Genomic DNA, 7,108 nt, shown 5'->3' with positions numbered 1-7,108 from the left:
GGCTCAGACAGTTAAGCCTCCGACTCTTGGTTTTGGCTCAGGTTATGATCCCATGGTCCTGAGATCCAGCCTTGCATCAGGCTCCACGCTCAGCTCAGAGTCTGCTTCAGATTTTCTCTCCCTCTACCCCTCCTCCTGCTCGCTCTCTCTCCTCTCTCAAATAAATTAAAATCTTAAAAAAAAACCCCACAAAACTTCAGAAGTTCAGATGAAATGGGTAAATAAATAGAATAGGACTTCTAGGAGTCATTCTCTTACGCTCCTGGAAAAGTAAAAGCTATTGTAAGAAACAAAGACAAACAAACCTTTAATTCTACTTGTGGTCGTATATAATGTCTGGTTTGTTTGTTTCCTATGGAAAGGTGCATTCATTGCAAGCTGGCATTGGTAAATTTTCCATTATCCAGGCAGTAACCCTCAGTGTTTACAGTCTCAAAACTTGGTCTTATAAAGAAATTAAGAGTAATATATTTTGTAGCAATAGAGCCCTATAAAGTGAGTTGAAGAGTGATGAATTGAGCAAGAATACCCATATCAAAGTTTATTATAAGAAGTAGAACTACTGCAACAAAACATATAATAGGTGAACATTATCAGTCCATTTCATCCGAAACATAATTAGAATCTCAGTTGGTGGGCCTGGGAATAGAATAAGAGGCATCGGAAGAACTGGAAGTGTAAGAGCATCAGGCTAAAATAATTTGACATGACTGTGTGATAATGAGAATGGTCTTGTCATTGGGATAGAAACTGGAAATACGACAAGGCCCCTTACCGAGGCCCCCTATATCAGCCAGTGCTTCAATGAGATGGACTCTCTTGTTCTTGTGAGTCTTCTTTTGTTATCCTGCTATGGCAGACCAATCCCTCACCACTTCCAATTCATGGACTCTTTCTATATAATTAATATATTCAGTTAAAGAACTTAGGATATGAATATTCTGAATCATGATATATTGGACCTTATAGATACTTTGTGGAGGGCAAACTTATTTCTGTCATTTCTATTTATTTTCTTTAAAATGACAATTATAAGCTTTTTAGGGAAAACGTTTCATCATTTTTGTCATCTCATCTCTCAGACTTTAGAACAAAGTTCTAATCACATAACTGACACAGAATATTGAATGATTTATCTGCATGATTTAAAGTGAATTCTTTTTTTTTATGGTAGTTTTTTTTTAAAAGANCTAATCACATAACTGACACAGAATATTGAATGATTTATCTGCATGATTTAAAGTGAATTCTTTTTTTTTTTAATGGTAGTTTTTTTTTTTTTTAAGATTTTATTTATTTATTTATTTATTTGACAGAGATAGAGACAGCCAGCTAGAGAGGGAACACAAGCAGGGGGAGTGGGAGAGGAAGAAGCAGGCTCATAGCAGAGGAGCCTGATGTGGGGCTCTATCCCATAACGCCGGGATCACGCCCTGAGTGGAAGGCAGACGCTTAACCGCTGTGCCACCCAGGCGCCCCTAAAGTGAATTCTTATCCATTTAAACTAGTATACATATGTTTAATAAAGAGAATAATTACAAATAAATATATACATACACAAATGTTTCCTGAGTAAACATTTGTTTACAGTCAATTCTGGTGATACACTGGAAAACTCATTTCAATCTTTCTTTTTCTAAAAAAAATAAAATATTTGTTCCCTATTTGTATCAATCAAGGATCTGTTACAAGTATCATATAAAGCAGGAAGTAAATGATATACTAAGAAAATTGTTGGAAGGGGTAGGGGACCAGCTGTAGGCCAAGCATCTAAGATTACTTCTAGAACACCATCATAGTAGCCACTAAGGGAGCTGTTGTCTATCTAATCAGGAAGCCTAGAAGTCAGGGAGCCACTGCTCCAGCTCCTAGCTCCAGAATCAATCCAGCTCTGCTAAGATCTGTAGATCAAAATGTTGCTATACCAGGGGTGCCTGGGTGGCTCAGTTAGTTAAGTTTCTGCCTTCAGCTCAGGTCATGATCCCAGGGTCCTGGGATCTAACCCTGTGTCAGGCTCCCTGCTCAATGGGGAGTCTGCTTCTCCCTCTCCCTCTGCCTCTCCCCTCAGCTTGTGCTCTCTCTCTTGCTCACTCTCTCTCTCTTTCTCAAATAAATAAATCAATAAAATCTTTTTAAAAAATGTTGCTACCAAACTCTGTGCTCTAAGATATGGAATACATAAGACATTACCCCAACTACTAGTTTCAGAAGAACATTATTGCAGCTAAGTTCGTGCCAAGAAAGTGGATGTTCTGTGGGTTTCTTGTATCTCCCTCTAAATGCCTGAAAATGTGAGGAATAGTTACTGAAACCTGTGATAAAGCAAATAAGGAAAATCTAAACTTATCCTTGCTTGCCAGTACAAACAGAAGAATCCCCAGGGAGGGGGACTCTGCATCACTTCTTACTTCCAAATCCCAGTAGTGTGTATTGGCTTAGAAGCAGCTAGGTCACATGTGAAACTGAGCTCTCAGGGAATCAGAGAAACCAGGATTGTGAATAGGGTGGAGCAAAAGAGACATCCGGCGCACAAAGTTAAAAGAGGCATTCATTCACAGGTGCCAGTCCTGTACTTGCACAAGACTTAGAGTAAATTCATCCTTAAATTTGAGGGACAGGGCACCTCACTTGCCTCACTCTAGTCCTGGTCATGCTGAGAATTCTTCAGTTTGCTAGCCTCCTAAATGGAGTAGGTTGGAAGAGAGTTCATAAGCCAATCTGCAGTATTGACCACAGCCAGACACTTGTCTCCTTAACGTCCTTCCTCCCATAGTAAAACTACCAATAAGCCTAAAGCCACACAAAGCCACTATGTGTGCTTTTGTCTACCGCAATACAACTACCCCACATACAAATGAAAATTTAATGCCTTGTTTCCATTTTAAATAAAAGACAATTGTTATCACCTATAAGATACCCAAAAGGAAAACAAATACACTGAGACTATAACATTCAGTAATCTGCTTATTATTTTATCTCTTTGTTCAAGAATGCCAGTAACCATAGAAACATGTTACTAATCAATCTAATTCATGTTGTAACTTCTAGGTACTCTATTTATCATAACTAGGAAAGGAATTGTATTCTACTGTAATTGAGAGAATCATTTTCTCATAAATGAAATGTCAAAAACAAACAAACAAATAAGCAAACAACCATGATTCAGTCTGTGCCCAGTAGGAGGAAACATAATCAGAAGAAATTGCTATAGTTTCAAAGATAGATTATGCCAGATATTTGGATACCACTGAAAGTTTCTTGAAGTGTTTCCCTTTTGACAGAGAACACTCAGAGAGTTCACCTAGGATAATAAGAAACACTTAAAAAGAGAAGACAGAATCAAGTCTTATTTGCTTCTAAAGTAATATCTCAGTTGATTTATTTGTGAAAGCAGAGATGGATACTCAAAGGGAAGTTTTTCTTAATAAGACATTAACAAGAATAATATGCATATAACATATTACCAATACATTCTTTTTTTTAAAGATTTTATTTATTTATTTGAAAGACAGCAAGAGCAAGAGAGATCATAGAGGGAGAGAAAGAGGGAGAAGCAGACTCACCATTGAGCACGGAGCCTGATATTATGACCTGAGCCAAAGGCAGACACTTAACCAACTGAACCACCCAGGTGCCCCAATTACCAATACATTCTTATGGGGAAAAAAAGAAAAAGGAAAAGGAAAAGGAAAAAGAAATAGAAAAAGAAAAGAAAAAAAAAGTGAGGAAGGAACACAGGAAATATCAGGGTGAGGGTGAGAATTGCAATTTTAGGTCAGGTATCCTGAGAATGTATTACTGAGAAGGCGGCTTTCTAGTAAGAACCCAAAGACTTAAGGAAGAAGGGTAATCCATGCTGATATCTCAGGAAAAGGGTAGAGAACTCAACAGAATTAAATTACTGAAGTAGGAGCATGTCTGGAGTGTTGTCGGAGTAAAAAAGGTTCGGTGTCCCTGGGGTTGTGAGTGTGAGTGAGGTAGTAAATGAGATAACAGGGACCCAGAGCACGGAAGGCTTTGACCATTTGTAATAACCAGCTAAAAAAAAAAAAATCCACTCAAGACTTAAATAAATAGATCAAAAAAGAATGGAACTTCCTTAAGCTGAAGACTGGAACCTACAAAAATATCTAGAGCATGTATCACATTTAAAGATGAAACATTAAAATCATTCTCTTTAACATCAGGGATGAGTCGAGGATGTGCACTCTTACATTCTCACTGCTTTTCTTTACACCTTGCACTGGAGGTCCCAGTCCGAACAGTTAAAAGAATAAAAGAAACAAACAAAAAATAACAAAAGAAACAAAGGTATAATAATTAAAAAGAAAGAGAACTATCAATATTGCAGATGATATGATTGCTATTAAAAATCACCAATAAATCCACACATAAAATATTAGAATTAATAAAGGAATTTAGGAAGGATAATGGATATCAAACCAATATACAAAATAAAGCAATGATTGGTTAGAAAATTTAATTTAAAATAAACCATTTACTACATAAGGGAAAAAAGGTATATCTAAAAATTAAAAAAAGTGTAGAATTTTTATGAAAAAGATTATAACACTTATTTGAAGATGTTATAGATTCAAATATGAAGAGTTATCCATGTCTCTAGTTAGGAAGATTCACTGTATTAAAAATACCACTTCTCCCTAGACTATTTCTAATCAATATTCCCACAGGGTGGGGATGGGTGAAGGGAGTCAAAAATTTAAAAAAACAACAGCAACCAAACAAAAAATCTTCACAGAATCTTCATAAAATTTTATAAGTAGTTTTAAAAATTATTTGGAGTAAAGAGCTCTTTTCTGCAGTTCTCCCTGTGGAGATGCCAGCCATCTCCTACTCAGCATCATGGCCACCCTCAGACCTCTGGTGAAGCCCAAGATCATTAAAAAACGGAGGAAAAGTTTCAGCAGGCACCATTCAGACCAATATTAACCGTAAATGGGGGAAGCCCAGAGACACTGACAGTAGAGTGCACAGAAGATTCAAGGGCCAGATCTTGATGCCCAACATTGGTTATGGGGGTAGCAAGGTAACAAAACACCTGCTGCCCAGTGGCTTCTGGAAGTTCCTAGTCCATAACGTCAAGGAGTCTGAAGTGCTGCTGATGTGCAATAAATCTCACTGTGTAGAGATCGCTCACAATGTCTCCTCCAAGAACCACAAAGCCATTGTGGAAAGAGCAGCCAGCTGGCCGTCAGAGTCTCCAATCCCTATGCCAGGCTGCACAGCAAAGAAAATGAACAGATAGACAACTTATGTGCACATTGTATTTGTGTTAATAAAACCATAAAACTACAAAAAATTATTTGGAGTAAAGGATCAAAAATAGCCCTGAAGAAAACTTTCTTTCATATAACAAAAATTACTATTAAGTTATGATTATTCTAATCATAGTATATATAATCATAGTATAGTATTGGCTCAAGGATAGAATTCTAGACAAATGTAAGCAAATAGAAAAGTCCACAAGTGATTCTATCTATATATGAAAATTTAATTTAATTTATGACATAGTTGTCAGTGCAGATCAGTGAAAACAAATGGTTTTGGATCATTATTTATCCATTTGGGGAAAAAGAGTCAAGTTAGCTCTCTACACCACCCAAAAGAATCAATTCCAGGTAGATTTAAATGGGAATGGAAATGTCTATAATTATTATAGGACATTTATGACCTCAGGGCAAAAAAGAGTTTATTAAACAAAAACCAGAAAATCCAAATCATAAAACAAAAGATTTATAAAATCTATTATAAGATTAAAATGAACAACTTCTAATAATCACAAGACTTCATAAAGACAAAAAATACAAGCTAAGAATCAAGAAAATTCTCAAAACATATACAGCTAACAAAGTATTATTACCCTACCAATCAATCAATAAGAAAAAAAGGAAACACTCAAGGAAAGTTGAACAAAAACTACAGAAAGACACTTCATAGAAGAGGTACATGAATGACCTTTGAATACATGAAAAGATCTACAAACTCATTAGCAAACCCAGAAGTGCATTGATGTCTCAATAACTCTTCGTTTTAAAACACAGTGTTGGCAAGAATGTGGAGCAATGAGAATATTCATCCACTGTTCACGAAGTGAAATTTGTTGCAAACACTTTGGAAGAGAGTTTGCCAGTGTGCTGTAAAAGGAACAGGTACAGTTCCACTTCTTGGTTACATGTTAAGGAAAATCCTGCACAAGTGCAAAACAAGGTAATTTATAAGGCAGCAATGTTTGCAAAAGAAAATAAATGTTAATTATTTTGCTGATCAATGGTAGAATAGATTAACAATTGTGTTATATTGATATAGTATTATTCAGTAGTGAAAATAAATTAACTACAGCTATAAACTGGGTCAATCCAATTCCCCAAATATAATGGTTGTAGAATTATACCACAGAACCACACACAGCATGATTCTATCATTAAAAATATTTAAAATAGGAAACACTAATTATATATTCTTTAGAATCACCTGTATATGGGACAAAAACTATAAAAAAATTTTAAGGGGTGATTAGTACAAAAACTGAAATGATGGTTTCTTCTTGAGGAGAATGAGGTCGGTGTGATTGAGGAAGGATACACGAGGGGCATAGGTGAAGCTTTTAAAATACTAGTCATGTTATCTCTTACCTTGGGCCATGGGTTCTAGTTATTTCTATACTTATCTTTAAATGTGAATGTATGTTTAAAAACTCTCTAAACCTCTGAACTCTCTAAAGCTGTAAAGCATTTTAAACAAAAATAAACATCATTTTTATTCATTAATCGTTGTATCATAGAAACTTTGAGGTTTCTAAATTATCTCAGCACATTTTTATGATACAGACTCACACATGTTTCCAGCTTTATTTGATTAACATACATGCCAAAATTTTTCATATTTCCTCAAAAATCTCCATCCATGTACAGAGCTGTACTCTTTGATCACCTAAGAAACTTGTCTGGTAGAGGAAAAGTCAAATGAAAGAAACTTTAGACATATAATTATCCTCAGTTTTGCCTGACTCAGCAGAGTCTAAGAGCTGCTGAATTTTGGGTCAGATTCTCTGCCAGGTATTTATGGATAGTATCTCAATTAATTCTCA

General features: G+C 35.7%; 1 pseudogene; it reads left to right on the top strand.

Moving 5' to 3' along the window:
* Positions 1–4,863: 4,863 nt before the first annotated feature.
* On the top strand, positions 4,864–5,397 carry LOC109488666 (annotated as a pseudogene).
* Positions 5,398–7,108: the final 1,711 nt, after the last annotated feature.

This window comes from Ailuropoda melanoleuca, chromosome 2, assembly GCF_002007445.2.
Source record: "Ailuropoda melanoleuca isolate Jingjing chromosome 2, ASM200744v2, whole genome shotgun sequence".
NCBI classification, from domain to species: domain Eukaryota; kingdom Metazoa; phylum Chordata; class Mammalia; order Carnivora; family Ursidae; genus Ailuropoda; species Ailuropoda melanoleuca.
The sequence above is the reverse complement of the archived record's forward strand: the minus strand, read 5'-3'. Positions and strand labels throughout refer to the sequence as shown.